Source organism: Trichosurus vulpecula, chromosome 6 (genome assembly GCF_011100635.1).
Source record: "Trichosurus vulpecula isolate mTriVul1 chromosome 6, mTriVul1.pri, whole genome shotgun sequence".
NCBI classification, from domain to species: Eukaryota; Metazoa; Chordata; class Mammalia; order Diprotodontia; family Phalangeridae; genus Trichosurus; species Trichosurus vulpecula.
The window spans coordinates 256334889-256354991 of NC_050578.1; the positions used below are offsets into that span (position 1 = coordinate 256334889).

Consider the following 20103-nt stretch of genomic DNA (forward strand, 5'->3'; position numbering starts at 1 on the left):
GGCCAAGAAGAACTGGGCTCATCTCCTGCCTTTAACACATCCTGACTGTGCCAGGCAAGCCACCCAACCTCTAGGCTCTCTGGGCTAACCACCCAACCTCTAGGCGCTCGGGGCTAGCCACCCAACCTCTGGGCGCTCTGGGCTAGCCAGCCAACCTCTGGGCGCTCTGGGCTAGCCACCCAACCTCTGGACGCTCTGGGCTAGCCAGCCAACCTCTGGGAGCTCTGGGCTAGTCAGCCAACCTCTAGGCATTCTGGGATAGTCACCCAACCTCTGGGAGCTCTGGGCTAGTCAGCCAACCTCTAGGCATTCTGGGATAGTCACCCAACCTCTGGGCGCTCTGGGCTAGCCAGCCAACCTCTGGGCACTCTGGGCTAGCCAGCCAACCTCTGGGCACTCTGGGCTAGCCACCCAACCTCTGGGAGCTCTGGGCTAGTCAGCCGACCTCTAGGTATTCTGGGATAGTCACCCAACCTCTGGGAGCTCTGGGCTAGTCAGCCAACCTCTAAGCATTCTGGGATAGTCACCCAACCTCTGGGAGCTCTGGACTAGTCAGCCAACCTCTAGGCATTCTGGGATAGTCACCCAACCTCTGGGTGCTCTGGGCTAGACTAGCAGATGGTGACTTGGGTGGGCAAAGGGACTGTCCCCACTCAGGAGTTCCCTATGTCAATGAATATCCATATTCCTGTGGTTACAGGTCCATTCTTTACAACAGCTCTGGGAGGCAGGGAGTGCAAACATCATTCTCCTCATATGAGAGATATTTGGAGAACAGCAGGTTTGGGTTCAAATCCCTCCTCCGACATAGACTGACTGTGTGATTCTGAGCAATCATTTAATCTCTCTGTGTTATGAGGCAACTCAGAAAGACTCTAAGATTGTTGCCCAGCAGTTATTGGTCTGCTTTGGTAGAAAAAAATCCTCCCCCAAAGCTACCCAAGTCAACAAAATCACAGGTCGGATTAAAAAACAAACAGAAGGTATAATGGAAAGAAGCAGTGAACCTGGGTTTGAATCCTGGCTCTGTAAAAGGATGGGTTTGCATTTAGATGACCAATCCGAAATCTACAAATGAGGAAACTGAGGCTTAGAGAGGTTAAGTGACCTGTCCAGGGTCACACAGCTAGCAAATATCTAATGGCAAGTTGTTGGGATCTCACTAGTTTAGGAGAGTCTATGTGGAAATTTGGGGGAGGAGTCCTTTCAGAATCTCTTCATGTGATGCTAACTCAGCAGTCTCCCCCAAATTAAAAACTGGTCCTTGAGGAATGGGAAGAATAACAGTCTTAAATTTCTGTCTGCTCCACAGCACTGAGAGCAAGTTAATACTTTAAAATAAAATGATGATGGTGGTGGTGGTGGTGGTGGTGATGATGATGGTGATGATGGTGATGATGATGGTGATGGTGGTGGTGGTGATGATGGTAATGATGATGATGGTGGTGATGATGGTGATGATGATGGTGATGGTGATGATGGTGATGGTGATGGTGATGGTGATGATGGTGATGGTGATGATGATTGTGATGATGATGGTGATGGTGGTGGTGGTGATGATGATGGTGATGATGGTGATGATGATGATGATGGTGATGGTGGTGGTGGTGATGATAGTGATGATGATGGTGATGATGGTGATGATGATGATGGTGATGGTGATGGTGATGGTGATGGTGATGATGGTGATGGTGGTGATGATGATGATGATGGTAATGATGGTGATCATGATGATGATGATGGTGATGGTGATGATGATGATGATGATGATGGTGAAAATGGTGAGGATGAGGATGATAATTCTTGCTAGTTGTTGCAGTGACCTAGTATTATAGATTTAGAACTGGAAAAAGACATCCTCATTCATCTCTTCACATCACAGATGAGGAAGCTGAGGCTGCAAGTGATTAAGTAACTTGCCTAGGGCCACACAGCTAGTAAATGTCTGAGATGGGAGTTTTACTCAAGTCTTCGGGACCTCAAATCTGGCGCTTGTATTCACTATAACACTTGGGCTGCCTCCATCAATCAATGAACATTTATTAAGCACCTATTAAGTATCAGGCACTGGATATACCAATACTTTGTCAATATGATGGTTCACCTCAGCAGAGGTCACTCCTGTAGATCAGTAACTACCATAGATATGAAGTCAGTAGGACTGGCCAGCTCTACCACCTATTAGCTATGTGACCTTAGAGCATGTCCTTCCCCTCTGTACGGCTCAGTTTATAAAATGGAGATAATGATGCCTTTTCTACCTCCCACAGGACTCCTATTCAAGAAGTGTTTTGTAAATGAGTAAATGCTCAATTAACATGTGTGATGTCATAATCAATACTAGCTGTGCAGGGAAGAAGCCGTCCACCCAGAGGGAACATGCTTGATTGGGAAAAAGTAATATTAAAGGAAGATTCAACTTAATAGAAGTGGTTTTGATGGGGCTTAGAGCAGATCAAGAGGAGCCCCTAGAAAAGAAGAGGATAGAAAGAAACCCCCCACACATCCCTATGGAGAGAAGAGAGTAACGGGGCCTTCTTTGATTTTATTTGGTTTTATTTCATGCTGGAGAGCTGAAAATTAACCACCTTCCCGGGGTCTGCAGGGAGATCTGCCCTAACTTGTACTAATGGGAATTGAGTAGGTTTTGAGATCCATTTCCCAAACCTGTTGCCTGGATACCAGCAGGGCTCTGCTTCCCCAAGCCCCGGGTGAGGGGAGGGAGGCAGCTCCCAGTGCCTTGGGCCCCAAGAAGGGTTCTGCAGATGCTTTTAGGGGAGCGAGCAAAGTTGCAATTTACACAAGGCAATTTTCTACCTCACCCCCATTTCTATCCCCCATCGTCTTTTCCCCATGCCTCTTTAACTGAAGATGGCAGTGAGGCCGCCAGCCAGACCAGACTGCCATTGGAAGGCTCTGGTTGAGAGAAGGCTTTCTGGCCACTGACAAAAGGACGCATTGTGCCTGCCTCTCCAAGAAAGCCTCTCATCTCCAGCAGTACCCTGGAAAGGCCAGCGACGGCCACCAAGGATAGGGCTGCTCCAGAGCAAGTGTGGAATGGGGGTGGATGGGCTAGGGAGGGCTCTGGATGGAGGGGCCATTGTTCTGCTCTGGGCTGCCTCTTATCTAGCCAAGAGACTCAGGTCTAAACAGTGCCTGGGTGGGGCAGTAATGAGAGGGGCTGAGGGGAGTCTCAAGAAAGGCCCCCTAGGAGGTTACAGAGTTTGACGCAAAGGGTGCTGGATTTGGAGGCTAGAGATACTGTGCAGGTCACCGGTATTGGAAGACCTGAGCTCAGGTCCCAGCTCAGACATATAAGCTATCTGACCCTGGGCAAGTCAGTTAACCCCTGTTTGCCTCAGTTTCTTTATCTGTCAGACTAGATAGGTGGATGTGGTGGCCTCTAAGGTCCCTTCCAGCTCTGTGATCCAATTCTCCTCTTCGCTTACCAGCTCCTGACACTGTGAGACCCTGAGAAAGCCCCTTTATCTCTCTGCCTCATCTGTAAAATGACAATCATAGTAATCATTTATTATAATAACAAGCTCAATATTATAACAATCCAATCCCATATCGTAATTGCTTGTCATATAATATATTAATTATTCTATGGAATACATTAATTCCATATTTTTGATGTTCAGTCATTTCAGTCATGTCCAACTCTTCGTGACCCCATTTGGGTTTTTCTTAGCAGAGATCCTGAAGTGGTTTGCTATTTCGTTCTCCAGCTCGTTTTACAGATGAAGAAACTGAGGTAAACAGGTTGAAGTGACTTGCCCAGGGTCACACAGATAGTAAGTGTCTGAGGCTGGATTTGAACTCAGGTCTTCCTGACTCCAGGCCCAGGGCTCTATGGTGCCACCTAGCAAATCATTTCACCTCTGGAGACCTCAGTTTCCCCATCTGTAAAATGATGTATTTATATATGTTGGGGGCAAGTTCTAGATTATTTCTAAGCTCTTTCTTAGCTCTGATTGTCTGTGGTCTAAGGGGCCTTCCAACTCTAACATTCTTTGTCCTATGTTCCAAGGTCCCTTTCAGCTCTGACATTTCATGATGTATGTATGGGTATGTGTGCATGTATGTTTGCATGTGTGGGCATGTATGTATGTATATGAGAATTTGTTGAAGAAATTGGGAGTATTTAGCTTGGAGAAGAGGAGGCTGGGAGGAGCATGATGAGTGTAGAAAGCACAGACTCAGAAGTCAGCAGACCTAGATTCAAGGCCTATCTCTGATCATTACCAACTGTGTGACTGTGGGCAAGTCAGTTAACTTTGGGCCTCAGTTTCCTTATCTATAAAATGGGAGGGAGGTCAAATAGGTAACCTCGGAAATTCATCTTTGCTCTAGCTCTATAACTCTGACTACTCTTAGGGTTTTCTGTCAGGTAGAAAAGGGAATTAAAGTGAGGCTGCTTGACTCCAGAGGCTAGAAGCAGGAGCAGTGGGTGGAGGACAGAGGAAGACAGACTTCAGCTTGATATAAGGCGAATCTTCCTAACCATCCAGGCTGTCTAAAAGGCTGTGTTGAGGATCCATGAGTCCCCTCAGGGGATGTCTTTAAGAGAGAGACAAACTATTTGCTCTCTTTTTTGGTTTGTTTCTTCTCTCTCCTGATTCATTCCATTGGTCATAATTCTTCGCAACTTGACTATTGTGTAAATAAGTTTAATGTGAAGGTTTATGTAGAATATGTCGGACTGCATGCCGTCTTGGGGGGGGAGGGGAGGGGGAAGGAAGGGAAGAAAATCTGAATCTCAAAAATATGTAGAACTAAGTGTTGTAAACTAAAAATAAAAAAATCTAATTAAAAAAAAGAGAAAAAGGCAAATATCCACCTGTTGGAGAAGGTGTAGAGGGGGTGCTTAGAGGATGCTTAGGGGTTGGATTGGGGCATTTTGAAGTCTTTTCCAACTCTAAGACCCAATGACTCTGGAAGCCCCTCATAGCCAGAAGCAGGAAGGCCCTTCTGGGACATCCTTTGACATGCTGCTTGGAGAGCTTCACTTACGGGGTGCTCACTTCCTCCCAAGGCGATCCACTCTGTTTTTGGAAAGCTCTGATGGTTAGGAAGTCTTTCCTGATTGCTGTTGAGCCCACATCTGCCTTCCTGTAACTCAGCTCTGAGGTCCACCTTAGCCTTACATCTGGCCAGGCCCTCCACAGCAGAGTCCCGCAGCTCCTGCGATCAGCACAGGGGAAACGGTGGGTTATTGGCCTGGGGCCCTGAGGCCTCATCAATCCTATTCAACTGCAAGTCATGTGGCAGCCCCTCCAACCCCAGAATAGTGTAAGAAAGATAGGTATTATCTGCCTTGGAGGAAGGTAAGAGAAGGAGGCCGGGGGAGAAAGAGGAAAGAACAGTTAGAGAAAAAAAGAAATGGTGAGGTATAGAGAGAGAGAAAAGGAGATAGAGGAAGAGAAAGAGTAAGAGTGAGGAAGAGGAGGGGGGAGAAGCAAAGAATGAGAGAGAGGAGAGAGAAAGAGGAGAGAGAGAAGGGGAAGAGGAATAGAGGAAAGAGGAGAGAAGGGGGAAGAAAAGAAGGGAGAAGAGAAGAAAGAGGGAAAAGAGGAGGAGGGAAAGAGAAATAAGGGAGAGGAAAGAAGGGGGAGGGAAGGAAGGGAGAAGAGAGGAAAGATAGATGGAAAAGAGGAGAGGAGGGAAGGAAGAGACAAGCAAGGGAAGAGAAATATAGGAGAGAGGGGGAGAAAAAGAAGAGAAAAGGAAGAAGAGAGGAGGAAAGAAAGAGGAAGGAGGAGGAAAGAAAGAAGAGAGAGAAGGAGGAGAAAAGGACTAGAGATAGAGATAATGTGGAGAGCAAAGCCACATTCTGCTTGCTCCTGGGCGCCTCTGGTGGGAAGGGGTCTGCTAATGCCTTCAGGGCCTATTGCCATGGAGCACTGCCCCGCCCCCAGCTGAGCCAGAGTCGCCTGCAAAGTCTAGTCTTTAGGCCTGCTCAGTCAATGTAGGGTAATTATGCTGTTCTGATTTAAAGGTGTAATGGTTTCTTAAACAGTCCAGTTTGGGAATATGGCACACAGCCTATCAGTGGGAAGGGGAGGTGAAGGGGGAGGGTGGTAATAGCATTAATAAGGGTAATTGAAGTCAGCACTGTAATCTCATTTATTCCTCAGTGTGGTAATTGAAAAATAATTCATCTTAATGGGGGCTTGGGAGGAATTGTGGGGCTAAGTTGGCACCCCATGGCTTGGGAGGGGAGCCCCCATGTTGGGGGTGAGAGGCTCAAAAGCCTCAGTGTTTGCAGTAGGCCCTAATGTGGGGACTGGGGAGGGGCATTCTGGGAGGAGAGAGAGCCAGAGATTTGGAGCAGCGGTCTCCTCCCTACTTCTGGGAGGACTAAGGGAAGCTCCTGATCCCCATGTCCAAGGAAGGAGATTTTGCTCAGGTACAGAAAGAAAGAGAGCTGGCTTTGGGGTCAGAGGAACTGGGTTCGAATCCTTGAGTCTGCCACTTATTAACTTGATGACTATGGGCAAATCCCTTACTCCCCCTCTCTGGGCCTCAGTTTCCTCATCTGTAAGATGAAGGAGTTGGACTAGCTGGCTTCTGAGGTCCCTTGCAGATCTGGAGCCATGGTCCTGTGTGTAGTGGCAAGAACTCTGGAGTCAGGAAATCTGAATTCAAACCCTGACTCTGACACTACCTAGCTAGGTGAACTCTGGGCAAATCATTTCAACACTGAGTCTCAGTATATTCGTCTGTAAAATGAAGATAATAATACAGTCATCAGACTTGGGTTTGAATCTCAGCTCAGCTACTTCCTAACTGTGGGACTTTGGGAAAGTTAGTTCATACCTGACCCTACCCTACCACCCCTGTGCTTCAGTTTCCTCTTCTGTAAAATGAATCTGATCTCTTAGGTTCCTTCCAGCTCTGGATCTGGGATGCAGAGAAGTCCCCTCCAGCTCTGGATCTGGGATCCAGAGAAGTCCCCTCCAGTTCTGGATCAGAGATCCAGAGTTCTAAGGTTGCTTCCCACAGGGTTCTAGGGAAAGCCCTCAGCCAACTTGGAAAGGCTTATAGAAATGCAACTTCTTGATCGCATCATCCTTTCCTCTTCCTCCTTTAGACCCCTATCCCCAGCCACCCATAATGGCAGAAAGTGTTCTTCCAACACCCATCAAAGTCATATCTAAAGGGTGCCACCAAAACGCTCTGTGTGTGTGTGCATGTGTGTGTGTGTGAGCACGCGCGTGTGTGTATGCATGTGTGCATGTGTGTGTGTGTGTGTGTGTGTGTGTGTGTGTGTGTGTGTGTGTGTTTTCTGACCACCCTTAAGATTTCACTGGGGCAAGATGTCCCCAGTAAGAAGATCTCTCAGTGAAGCAGGTCAGACTCCGCCCTGCAGCTTGCTTGGGCTGCTGAGTGGTTAACTGACTTGTCCTAGGTCACACAGTCCCTATGTTTCAGAAGCAGCACCATAAATACATAGCTCTAACATAATGCTAGAGATAAAATAGTATAATAATTATAATATTTATTGCCACTTATAACATATTATCATATAGTACGTTATTAGAGGCAGATAGATGGCACAGTGGAGCAAGTACACAGCCTGGAGTCTGGAAGACATGAGTTCCAATCTAGCCCAAGTCACCTACTAGCTGTATGACTGTGGAAGTCACTTAATCTCTATCTGCCTCAGTTTTCTCTCCTGTAAAGTGGGGATAATAGCAGCATCTACCCCCACAGGATTGTTGTGAGGACCGAATGGGATAATATTTGTAAAGTGGTAAACACACTGCTTGGCACATAATAAGAACTTAATAAAATGTCTGTTTCCTTTTTTCCTTCCTACTATATTTAAATGATTATATTACTACATGTTATGTTGAATTTCCATATGTAATATTACTGTATTACTTTATAACGCATTCTATATTACCGTTTATGCTATCACAGCTCTGTTTCTCTATATATGTGTAAATATAGAACTGCTTATAACATGAAGTGTCTGGGTGACCCTGAATACTTAACTCCTTAGTGCCTCAAGCAATTTTTCTACATTCTAAGGTCCCTCCCAGCGCTGACATCTTCTGTTCTAATGCCCCTTTCAGCTTTGACGTTTTATATTGTAAGGTCCTCCCACCTCTGACATTCTCTGTTGTGCATAGTGCAAAGTGTGGCCCTTTGACTGAATCCAAACTTCAGAGAGCAAATCCCCCTAATAAAAGGATTTGTTCTGTAAAACTTGGACTCAGTCAGAAGGCTGCACCCAAGGACCTAGAAGGCCACGAGTTCCCCATGTCTATAAGATCTCTCTGACATTTGATGTCCTGTATTCTAAGGTCCTTTCTACCTCTGCCATCCTCCATTCTAAGGTTTTTTGCCAGCTCTGACCCTCTCTGTTCTCTGGTCCCTCTCATATCTATCATTCTATATTCTGTGTTCTGAGGTCCCAGCTAGCTTTAAATCTTATGGTTCTCTCTCTCTCTCTCTCTCCCTCCCTCTCTCTCTCTCTCTCTCTCTCTCTCTCTCTTCTGTCTCTCTGTCTCTGTCTTTGTATCTCTCTGTCTCTTTCTCTCTTACACACACACACACACACACACACACACACACACACACACACCTCTCTTCCAGCACTCACAGTCACACATCCACAGTGTTAATATCCCATGCTTATACTTATACCACTTATACTCTCATCCCACCTCCATCCCCCACCCTGTGCCCTCTGTCTTTTCTGTTATGGATTAAGTTGTCATTTTTCAATGAAGGCACCAAAGGCCAAGCAGGCTTAAGGCAGTGACTCCAGCTCCCCTGATTAATATCAGCAGAGCTTGCCCTTCCCCCCAGAGGCTGTGTGCCAGGCTCCCCAAATTAGACTTTATTAACAAGCCATTAAGTGTTCAAATGAGAGCTGCATCTGAGCACTTGTAATAATGCCCCTTTTATTCCTGCTAATAGAGTTGGGCTCATTTCTCTGGGAGGGGTAATGCATGAACCACTGGGGCTCCAGGAGTAGGAGTGTTATGGTAATGAGGCCCAGCATCTTGATCCAGAGTGCTAGGCAAGGTTACCTGGCAGCAGGGCCATCTGGAGAGCCGGAACCCAGAGAGGCCCCAGCAGGGTTGCTACAGCTTCCTGGGGATGCTCTTCAGTGGACATGGCATGTTGGGAGCAGACCTGAGTCACTACATATGTGTGCAAAAACTAATAGTGTAATCATACATCCTGCTTTTAGAGCCTTCACCCAAGTGGTCCCCAGGAGACTCTTCAAAATATTTATATCATAGCCATTGACTGTTGGAGCTGGAGGACCAGAAATTCTCAATGTTAACTTGAAATGCAACACAGAAAAGAGAACCTAGAATGTCAGAGCTGGGAGAGATCTTAGAACACAGATGTTGGAGGTAGAAGGAGCCTTAGAACACAGAATGTTGGAGCTGGAAGAGATCTTAGAGCATGTCATCGAGAATTATCAGGGTTGGAAAGAATCTTAGAACATAGGACATAGAATTTCAGAGCTGAAAGGTACTTTGACAGACTGTGGGGTATAAGCACTCCTCTTAGACTCAGAAGACTTGAGTTTGAACTTTGGCTTACTAGTTTCACAACTTTGGGCCAGTCACTTAACTCTCTGTGCCTCAGTTTCCTTATCTGCCAAATGGTGATAATTTTACTACCTAACCTCACAGGGTTGTGGTCAAGACAACAGGCAATTAGCAAGTGCCAGACACTGTGCTTTGTAAACGCTTAAGTGCTCTTTAAATTCGTGGCTATTATTGTCCTTCTGAACCTCAGCTCCCTGGAAGTATCAAGGGAACCCAGCTTAGGAAGGGCACTATTGTGTACTGGCCAGAGAACACTTGAGTTCCCTCATTGGACACTCATTCCAAAAGGAAAAGATTGACTACTCAGGGGGTAGAGTGGGATTCTGAAACTGAGTCTATGGCGGTTAAACTCTGCCATTGGCTCTCCCCTTTACAGTCAATCACTGGAGAGTCCCTTTCAGATTATAATGGATCCTAGTGGCATGGTGGCCATTGGCAGAACCTGCCTCTGATGGTGCAGCTAGGGAAAAGAGATTACATAACTGGGGGATGGAGAAATACCGTGATTCCTGGGGTAGTCTCTGCCCTTCACTCTTCCCCCTCCCCACTGGCCCCATGCTATTCACTCTTCCTTTATAACCTTCTTCTGAACCCCATGTAAACAACAAGTCATTTCCTCTTTCCCAATTTCCATCACTCTTCTTAGTGTTGTGTTGTCATTAGTGTGTGTATGTGTGTGTCTGAGTGTGTGTGTGTGTGTGTGTGTCCAGTGGACTCAGTCTAACTCTTCCCACAATGCACTTATTGATAGTATGTCCTGGGGAGGGTGGGGTAACTCTAACTGGGCTTCATAAACCTCAATCCCACCCCTGTGGTCTTTAAATGAACTCAAACGTTTATAAAGTCATTCTCCCAGAATAGCACGAAGGTGTACAATCCCAGCCCCACGTTTATTAGACCTAAAGCCCCTCTGGAGTGGATTTGTCCAGTTGGGTAATTGCCAACAAAGCAGATGCCTGCTGTTCAAGGCGTGGAAATCCCTGCTAATGATCCAAGCCCACTGAATGGCTACTAGAGAATCCCAGAGTCTTAATAGCAACCCACCTTCAAGGGGCTGCAAGCAGAGCCAAGAAAGTACATCTAGTTTGGAAGGGGTGGGGCAAAGAGAGGGGGCAGAGTCATAGAAAGTCAGTGCTAGTCACAATTTGGAACACAATGTAAAATGTTGCTCTGGAATAACCTTGGAATGTAGAATGTCAGAGATAAGAGGGAGCTTAGAATGCAGAATGTTAGAGGTAGAAGAGATCTATCTTAGAACATAGAAAATACGATGTCAGAGCTGAAAGGGATCCCAGAAATCAGAAGTCAAAGATGGGAAAGACTTTTGAACATAGAACAGAGACAGAGCTGGTAGGGACCAGGTTCTACAGGTCTCTCACTGTCCCCTCCCCATTAACTTCTGCTGAGTTAGGGCTAGACAGACCTTTAGAGACCATCTAGTCTAGTGCCTTCATTTTGCATGGAAGAAAACTGAGGCGTAAATAGTTTGCCCAAGCTCACACAGAATGTCCAAAGAACCAGAGGTAGTGAATTCTACCGGGCCCCTGACTCCAAGCCCAGTGCTCCTTTCTGTGCCCGGGCAGCCCCTCCTTGGCACGCAGCTTCTGCTACTCTTCCGGGGGCTGCTAAGGGAACAGGTTTGCAGTCCCTATCTGAGCCATGCCGTCTTTCTCCACAACTCCAGCCACAAGGCCATTTGAGGAACAGTTAGACAGGATTGCATTTTGTCTCACTGATAAAGTTTGGGAAATGATTTCTGAACTCCATGGTAGAGAGGGAAACAGGACTCCAATCATCTCTAGATAAATACCCTTTATCTTTATTCTCTGGCAGGAAGATTTGGAACTGAAGGAGCTCCCAGCTTTCTTCCTCCTCACAGTTTTTAATGCCTTTGGTTGCCAAGCCTTGCATCAAGGATAGAAACCAGCCCCCTAAGTAAGCCTGTTGGTCCAGGAAGTCTGGCCAAGGGTGCAGGTATAACAGGACCACTGGAACCATGGCTAGAATGAGTCTCAGAGGCCAACTGGTCCAGGCCCTCTATTTTACAGATGAGGAAACTGAGACCTCCCCTCCCCCATGAAGTGACGTGTGTAGTAGCAGCTTCATGGATGTTTGTGGACTTGACTCATCCAAGGTCATTTAGCTAATGAGTAGCCAAGGTCAGAATTCCAAATCAGATCTTCCAGTGACAGCTCTGTGGCTGGAAGGACCCCCTCCAAGGCCATCTGGGGGGAAAGAAAGAGAACAGACATTTATTAAGTGCCTACTATATGTCGGGCACTGTGTCAAGCGCTTTGCAAACGTGACCTCATTTGATCCTAACAAAAACCCTAAGTCCCTTAGTTGAGGAAACTGAAGGCTGGGGAAGTTGTGACTTTCTCAAAACAGCACAGGTGTAGACATCAAAGACAGGATTTGAACCCAGGTCTTTTGAATCCAGAGCCAATGTTTTCTTTTGTATCATACTACCTTCCTATTCCTTTCCTTTCCCTCCTCATGATACAAATCTAAAGATATGGAGGCCTAGGACCTGAATTTGAATCCAGCCTCTGCCACTTTCTACCTTGTGGTCCTCTTCCCTGGGCCACAGTTCCCCCATCTATAAAAAGAGAGGTTTAGACTAAGTGTCTATGTCTCTCATCCTAAGATCCATTCACCTTTGGTAAGTCTCTCCACGGACTTTAGTTTGACCACCCAAAGGCCCAGAAGTCATCTCCCCTGATAGTTGGTCCACCCTCACTCTAGCTGTCCCAGAGAAGATAAGATGGGTCCCTGTTGTCAAACAGGTGACTGTTCAGCTCGGGGTTGGACTAGACGAGGTCCCTTCTTTTCGTTCTCAGATTCTATGATCCGTGCCCTCTGTGAAACTTCTCCGAGCCTCATTTCCTCCTCTGTAAAATGGGCTGATTAGACTAAATAGTTTCTGAGGCCCCTTCGCAGCTCTGCATTATGAGGCTATGCCTCTTAATTAGGAACCTATTTGGATTCCAGAGAATGCTTGTTGTGGATTGCTAATTGGATCCAGAAAAAGGGTTTGGGCAAATACTTTTGACAAGAAAAAAAAACCCAACATTATTAAAATGCTATATCCCTCACTCCTCCCTTGTGGTCAGTCCAGTTTTTTTCACTCATACATCTATTTAATGACATCCTTTGCTCAGCTGCTCCCTCGTGATTCCATGTTTACAATATTCTGTAGCCTGCACACGCCCAGTGCACCTTTCTCCAGCCCCTGGGGTGAGCTTTAGATTAAGTTCTATAGAGATCACAGTATTCCTTGACTCACAGCTATCAATCTGGCCTGACAATAGGCATTATTATTATATTATCTAGGTTCCTGAGCTTTAGAGCTGAAAGGGCCCTTTGAGACCACCCAGTCCGACACCTCTCTATTGTGTCTTCTTATGACAGAACCCAGCAGATCCTGTGTGTGTGTGTGTGTGTGTGACCTTAATTGTCATTCACAGCAGTGACAGCGAGTGGCCCTCTGTTATTAGAATCCAGCAATACCTATGATTTGGCATTCAAGAAGGTAAGGAAGAAGTCCTGCTCCTGGTTTGCCTGGAATTCACGATTCATTGGAGAGCTCTTAGGCTCTGACCCTTTTATTTCACTGTGACCCTTTTTATTTCATGGTGTAGGGTGTTTGGTTTCCTTCACACCATTCTTTAAGGGGGGAAGAACAACTGAAAAGGAGGTCTTTTTGTTAACTCTTTAGACACCGTGGTTACGTTTAACTTGCAGAAATAGAGTATGCGGGTCCTCACCAATCACAAATGAATGCAGTGGAACTCAGATGTTCTCACAATAGTCTAATCTGTGTCTAAGATATGATGGAATGACCGACAAATGTCGACACTCTAGTGGACTGCTTCCTGGGTCAAATCCGAGTATGAACATCAGAGCTGACATCTAGAATGAGAGGGACCCAGCCAAAAGAGGATGGTGATACTACTACTACTACTATCACTACTACTACTGCTACTACTACCTCTACTACTAGCACAAGTACTACTACCTCTCCTACTAGTACTAGTACTACTACTACTACCTCTCCTACTAGTACTAGTACTACTACCTCTCCTACTAGTACTAGTACTCCTACTACTACTGCTACTACTACCTCTCCTACTAGTACTAGTACTACTACTACTACTGTTACTACTGCTACTACTACCTCTACTACTAGTACTAGTACTACTACTACTGCCTCTCCTACTAGTACTAGTACTACTACCTCTCCTACTAGTACTAGTACTCCTACTACTACTGCTACTACTGCTACTACTACCTCTCCTACTAGTACTAGTACTACTACTACTACTGCTACTACTACCTCTACTACTAGCACAAGTACTACTACCTCTACTACTAGTACTAGTACTCCTACTACTACTGCTACTACTACCTCTACTACTAGCACAAGTACTACTACCTCTCCTACTAGTACTAGTACTACTACTACTACCTCTCCTACTAGTACTAGTACTACTACCTCTCCTACTAGTACTAGTACTCCTACTACTACTGCTACTACTGCTACTACTACCTCTCCTACTAGTACTAGTACTACTACTACTACTGCTACTACTACCTCTACTACTAGCACAAGTACTACTACCTCTACTACTAGTACTAGTACTCCTACTACTACTGCTACTACTGCTACTACTACCTCTACTACTAGCACAAGTACTACTACCTCTCCTACTAGTACTAGTACTACTACTACTACCTCTACTACTAGTACTAGTACTACTACCTCTACTACTAGTACTAGTACTACTACCTCTCCTACTAGTACTAGTACTCCTACTACTACTGCTACTACTGCTACTACTACCTCTCCTACTAGTACTAGTACTACTACTACTACTGCTACTACTACCTCTCCTACTAGTACTAGTACTACTACCTCTCCTACTAGTACTAGTACTCCTACTACTACTGCTACTACTACCTCTACTACTAGCACAAGTACTACTACCTCTCCTACTAGTACTAGTACTACTACCTCTCCTACTAGTACTAGTACTCCTACTACTACTGCTACTACTACCTCTACTACTAGCACAAGTACTACTACCTCTCCTACTAGTACTAGTACTACTACCTCTCCTACTAGTACTAGTACTCCTACTACTACTGCTACTACTGCTACTACTACCTCTACTACTAGCACAAGTACTACTACCTCTCCTACTAGTACTAGTACTAGTACTACTACCTCTCCTACTAGTACTAGTACTACTACCTCTACTACTAGTACTAGTACTCCTACTACTACTACTACTACTACTGCTACTATGACAATGATGATGGCTACTACTCTACTACTACTACCAATAATAATGATGATAACAACAACAGTAATAATGATAGGTACATGGTGCTTCAAGGTTTACAAAGTGCTTTACATATGGATTTATATATGGCATTTTAAGCTCCTAGGCAGCATATATGATAAAATGCTGTATTTGCAAGCAGGAAGACCTGAGTCCAAATCTTGCCTCAGATACTTGCTAACCCCCAATAGTTCTTAGAATCACTTAGCCCCACCTCATATAATCAAATGATGAGCAGAGATAGTGGTTCAGTCATTTTCAGTCCTGTCTGACTCTTCATGACCCTGTTTGAGCTTTTCTTGGCAGAGATACTGGAGTGGTTCACCATTTCTTTCTCCAGCTCATTTTGTAGATGAGGAAACTGAGGCGAGCAGGGTTAAATGACTTGCCCAGGGTCACACAGCTAGCAAGTATCTGAGGCTAGATTTGAACTCAGGAAGATGAGTCTTCCCGACTCCAGGCCAGGCACTCTATCCACTGTGACATCTAGCTGCCCCTGAGCAGAGATAGTACAGACCCTTAAATTAATCAGATCACAGAAAACAAGGGTCACTGTTTGCCCTTCAGCCATGACATGCCCTTCCTCTTCTTGCCACCCGCCCAAGTCACAGGTACTTTAGCTATCATCTTCTTCTCAAGGGCACTAGTGTGAAGTCTTGCTCGGGCCATAAATCACAGGACGATGGGAGCGAGAAGATCTTTCAAGATTTTCTTGTCTAATTATTTCATTTCACAGAGGGGCAGACTAAAGCTTAGAGAATGAATTAGTCTCTCCAAAGTTGCACAGGTAGGAAGGTGCTGAACAAGTCCAAACAGTCAGGTCCTATGACTGTCAGATGGATGGATGGGTGAATGAATGAATGAATGAATGAATGAAAACTTTTAAGTGCTTGGTATGTGTCAGTCGGTGTGTTGGTTGGCAAGGATGTAGTGAAAATAGTAGCAAGAGAGGAAAGAGCAAAGGGATGCATAGAAGGGGCTTCCTTGAAACAGTGTTCTGCAAAAGGCAGTCAGTCATTTTATAGATGAGGAAACTGAGGCTCAGACAGGTTAAGTGACTTGTCCAGAATCAAACAACTGGTGTTTCAGGCAGGATTTGAACCCGGGTCTTCCTGACCTCAAGGCTAGCTTTCTACCAACCATACCACACTGTCTCTCAAAATTCAATATGTCAGAAATGAGGTAAAGATGAATCCATGGATCCATATGGAGAACAGAACTTGGGTCTAAACCCTTCATTTCACAGATGAGGAAACTGAGTCTCAGAATGGGTGATGGCGCCAAGGTCACTCAAGCAGGAGGGGGTGAGAGGTAAGATCTGGCACCACGTCCTCTGACTCCACAGCTAATAGTCTTCCCACCACATGCCTACAATGGAGCTTGAGGGAGCCCCAGATACCTCTTTAATTCAGCCATCCTGATCTCCGGAAGACCAGCATGTCTTCGTAGCCACTGTACTGTCCCAGCTCCCATCAGAGAAAGACTTCTGTGAACAAAATGTCAGTCACAGGCCTCATTCCCAGGTTTTAATATGTGGTGAGTGGGTTCATTTGTAACCATTATGGCTTCAGAGAGGTAATGAGCAAGTGAGAAGGAGGTGGGGGGGGGCGTGGAGGGAACCATCAGGATATCCACGGACAGCAGGAGCACCAGGGAAAACAGGACTCATTTCAATAACCCCCATTCTATTTTAATGTCCTCGACTCAGCAGCAGCTGCTGTGGAGGTCAGCTGTTCCCCAGCCTTGGGACAATTACCTTCTACCCAAATCCCTCTGCCAGGTAGTTCTTGGAGCAGAAATAGGGGACTGCTTTTCATACCAGAAATAAAGATAACTGAACAAAGATCTGTTTCTGAGGTGGTCCAGATTCAGTTCTAGGTCTTTACATCATCATCATCGTCATCGTCATCATCATCGTGACATAGTTAATAGGGTGCTGGGCAAGTCAGGAAGACTTAAATTTAAGTCTTTCAATAAACATTTATTAAGAATCTAACATGTACCAGGCATTGTGCTAATCACCGGGGATACAAAGAAAGGCAAAAGACAGTCTAATGGGGGAGGTAACATGCAGACGACTATGTACAAACCGAATATATGATATAATATAGGATATGTGTCCTATACAGGATAAGTGGGAAATAATCAACAGAGGAAAGGCACTAGAAATACCAGAGATTGGGAATGACTTCCTGTAAAAGATGGGCTTTTAGCAGGGACTCAAAGAAAGCCAGAAGTGGAGATGAAGAGAGAGAGCCTTCCAAGCATGGGGGCCAATGGCCAGAGAGCATGGCCATAGCTAGGAGATGAAGCATTTAGTGCAAGGAACAGTCAGGAAGCCAGTGTTACCGCATTGAAGAATACTTGGGAGTAAGAAGGCCAGAAAGCCGGGAAGGGGACTAGGCTACATGCAGGCTTTGAACACCAAACAGTATGTTCTAGGACCTGGGGGTACAAGTACAGAGAATAAAACAATCCCTGTTCACAAAAAGCTTACATTTTATTGGAAGAGAGGAACAGTTACATAAACAGCTATATTCAGAATATAATATAATTCTCGGGTGAATTCTAGGGAGGATCAGGAAGTAGTGGTCCTTGAAAGGGGCCTGGAAGGAAACAAGGAGATGGGAGTGAGGAGGAAGAAGTTTCCATACTGGTCCAGCCAATGCAGAGAGACAGGCATCTTCTTCCTCACAGCGAAACCTACAGACATCTCTGTCAGTTTCCTAGGACATACCTACTAAGTCATCAGATTGTGTTATGGACTAAACCCGTATGATTCTACAGGCAGAGGGAAGTGCCAGAGGAGGAAATTCCCTCTACCAGTGCAAGTTGGCAACTTCTTTGCAGCTAAAAGTCTTGAAGAGTTGCTTAGGACACTGAGGTTGAACGACTCATCCAGGGTCACATAGCCAGCATGCATCAAAACAAGTTTTCCTGGCTCTAAAGCCAGCTGTCTATAGAGGCTGCTGCTCTGCCTTTTATGTTATAGAAGGGTTATAATTTGTGTTGGTGGTGGGAGTTCCCTACCCCGACAGAATTAAGAGTTTTAGTCATTTAATAATAACTCACATTTCACACAGCTCTTTAGGGATCACCAAGAACTTCCCCCTACAATGTGGGTCATGAAAGCAAATTTATATCAATTTTACAGATGAGCAAAATAAGACCCAGAATGGTTAAATTACTTTCTTAGGGTCTCTAAGCTTCAGAGCTGATATTCAAACCCGGGTCCCCTGACTCTTACACCCAGTGGCAATTTCACTATGTGCCAGACTGGCTCTCCTGGGCTCTTTCAGGTTCAAAGGCACCCTCAGTTTCTCTGTAGGGACTAACTTTAAGAGAGAAATCCATCCCCTGCTCCCCACATAATCCTCCTGGGTCTGGAGGAGCCTCTACTCCCTCTGCATTAGCCAGCCTCTCCAAGTTTCTATGCCAGGATGGACAACCCACCAGGCTCCTACTGCCGGAAGAATTAGCCATGCATCCTAATATGTGTGCACTGCTTATGATAATCATAACCACAATAGCTAACATGCATATGGCACCCCATGGGTAGCAAAGCATTTTCTTTTTTTTAAGATTAAAATATTTTTTAATGAACTGTGAGTTTACCATATTTTCCAGCCAGTCTTAAATTATAACTTAAGTGAAATGTTCAATTTTACACCAAATTTCATCTCATTTGACCCTCACAGCAGTCCCCATTTTCGGAAGGAGGTTAAGTGACTTGCCTGAGGTCACACAGCTCTCGCTTTAATGGCTCGCCTGCCTCCCTTTGGAGCCCCAAGGTCAGGTGGTCTGGGCCAGCTCTGTTTCCACTGGCAGAAAAGATGTCTCTTTCCCAGGATGGAAGGCAAGCAACATCGCTGGCCCTCTTCTCACCCATCCATCCAGTTCAGGGGCTCTGCATTCTTCCTCCAATCATTTGCCTTGAAAGGTTTCAAGGGCTGTGCAGGGGACTCCGGGAATGGTTATCTCTTTTATTTATCTTGCTTGACAAGAGAGGGAGATACCTGTAGTAAATCCTCTTCTGGGACAGGGTTGTGGCCTTGGCTAATTCAGCCCAGGTGACAAGAATCAATTGCGGCTGCCTCTCACAACCTTTTGTCTCCAATATTTATTACTGAGCAGATTTAAAGGAGAAGCAATCTGGAGTTGGGGCGGGGTAGGGTGGAAGGAGGAAGGCAAGCTCCTCATGTCTATGTTGCGGCTGATTTGTGTTCGAGGCTTGGATCATAGGACAATAGATTTAGAACTGGAAAGGACCTTAGATGCCATCAGGTCCACCCCTCCCATTTTGCAGATGAGGAAACTGAGGCCTAGAGAAAAGACTCACTCAGGGTCACATGCTAGTGTCTGCAGAGGGTTTGAACCCATATCTTTCTGACTCCCAAGTCCAGCACCCTATCCACTGTGCCACACCGCCTCTCAAAATATAGAGCACCCAGCATTCCTGGGCATTCTTTCACTTCAGTCCCCAACAGGGCCAACCCTCCTTGGCTTCCAAGATCAGATGAGATTCGGCACCTTTACAAAGCCTGTGCCTTTAGGTCTCGGATGTGTGGGAGGCATGGAGAGCCCTCCAAAGTGGTAGTTCACAAGCACTTATTAAGCACCTGCTGTGTCCCAGGCACTGTGCTAAGTTCTAGGAATACAAAGACAAGTAATAGCCAGTCCCTGCCCTCAGAGAGCTTATCATTGCAAGGGTACTGAATTCCTGAACCCTGCCTAACTCAATTTCTCCAGCCTGCTGGTCTGCAAGGCTGGTTAACCTTGGCAGTCATCTGGTCATGGGACTCTAATGTGACACAGAGGGAGGGGACATAGAGGGACAGTGCCCAGAGAGACACGTCCAAGTCCTAGCTCCACCACTGTCTCTCTGGGAGACCTTAGACCAGTCCCTTCCAATCCTCATCTGCAGCATGGAGATAATGATACATCACCTACCTCCAGTCATTGTGAGAATCTAATGGGACATTGTGTATAAGATGCTTTGTAAGTTTGGATTTCCTCACCTGTAAAACAAGGAGGCTAGTTTGCAAGACCTTGAAGGACCTTCCAGCTCCCATCCGTGATTGATGGTCCTTGGGACAACCAGGATTTATTTAGTGGGTGATGAAGAGGAAGCAATGTGGTATGGGGGGAAAGAGGCATCTGGAGTCAGAGGAACCAAG

The 20103-nt window shown here is 45.7% G+C and overlaps 1 protein-coding gene across 4 annotated transcripts in view; it reads left to right on the plus strand.

The window, feature by feature from the left end:
* The window catches only part of TSPAN18 (tetraspanin 18), a 236810-nt gene that overhangs the window by 166314 nt on the left and 50393 nt on the right, over positions 1-20103 (plus strand). The window contains exon 1 of one of the 4 annotated variants that reach the window (XM_036765451.1): positions 13066-13113. The exons of the other annotated variants lie outside the window; for them this stretch is intronic. The gene's annotated coding sequence lies outside the window, so the exon portion shown is untranslated. Of the gene's footprint in view, positions 1-13065; positions 13114-20103 lie in introns of those variants that run through there. 4 annotated transcript variants of the gene reach the window in all.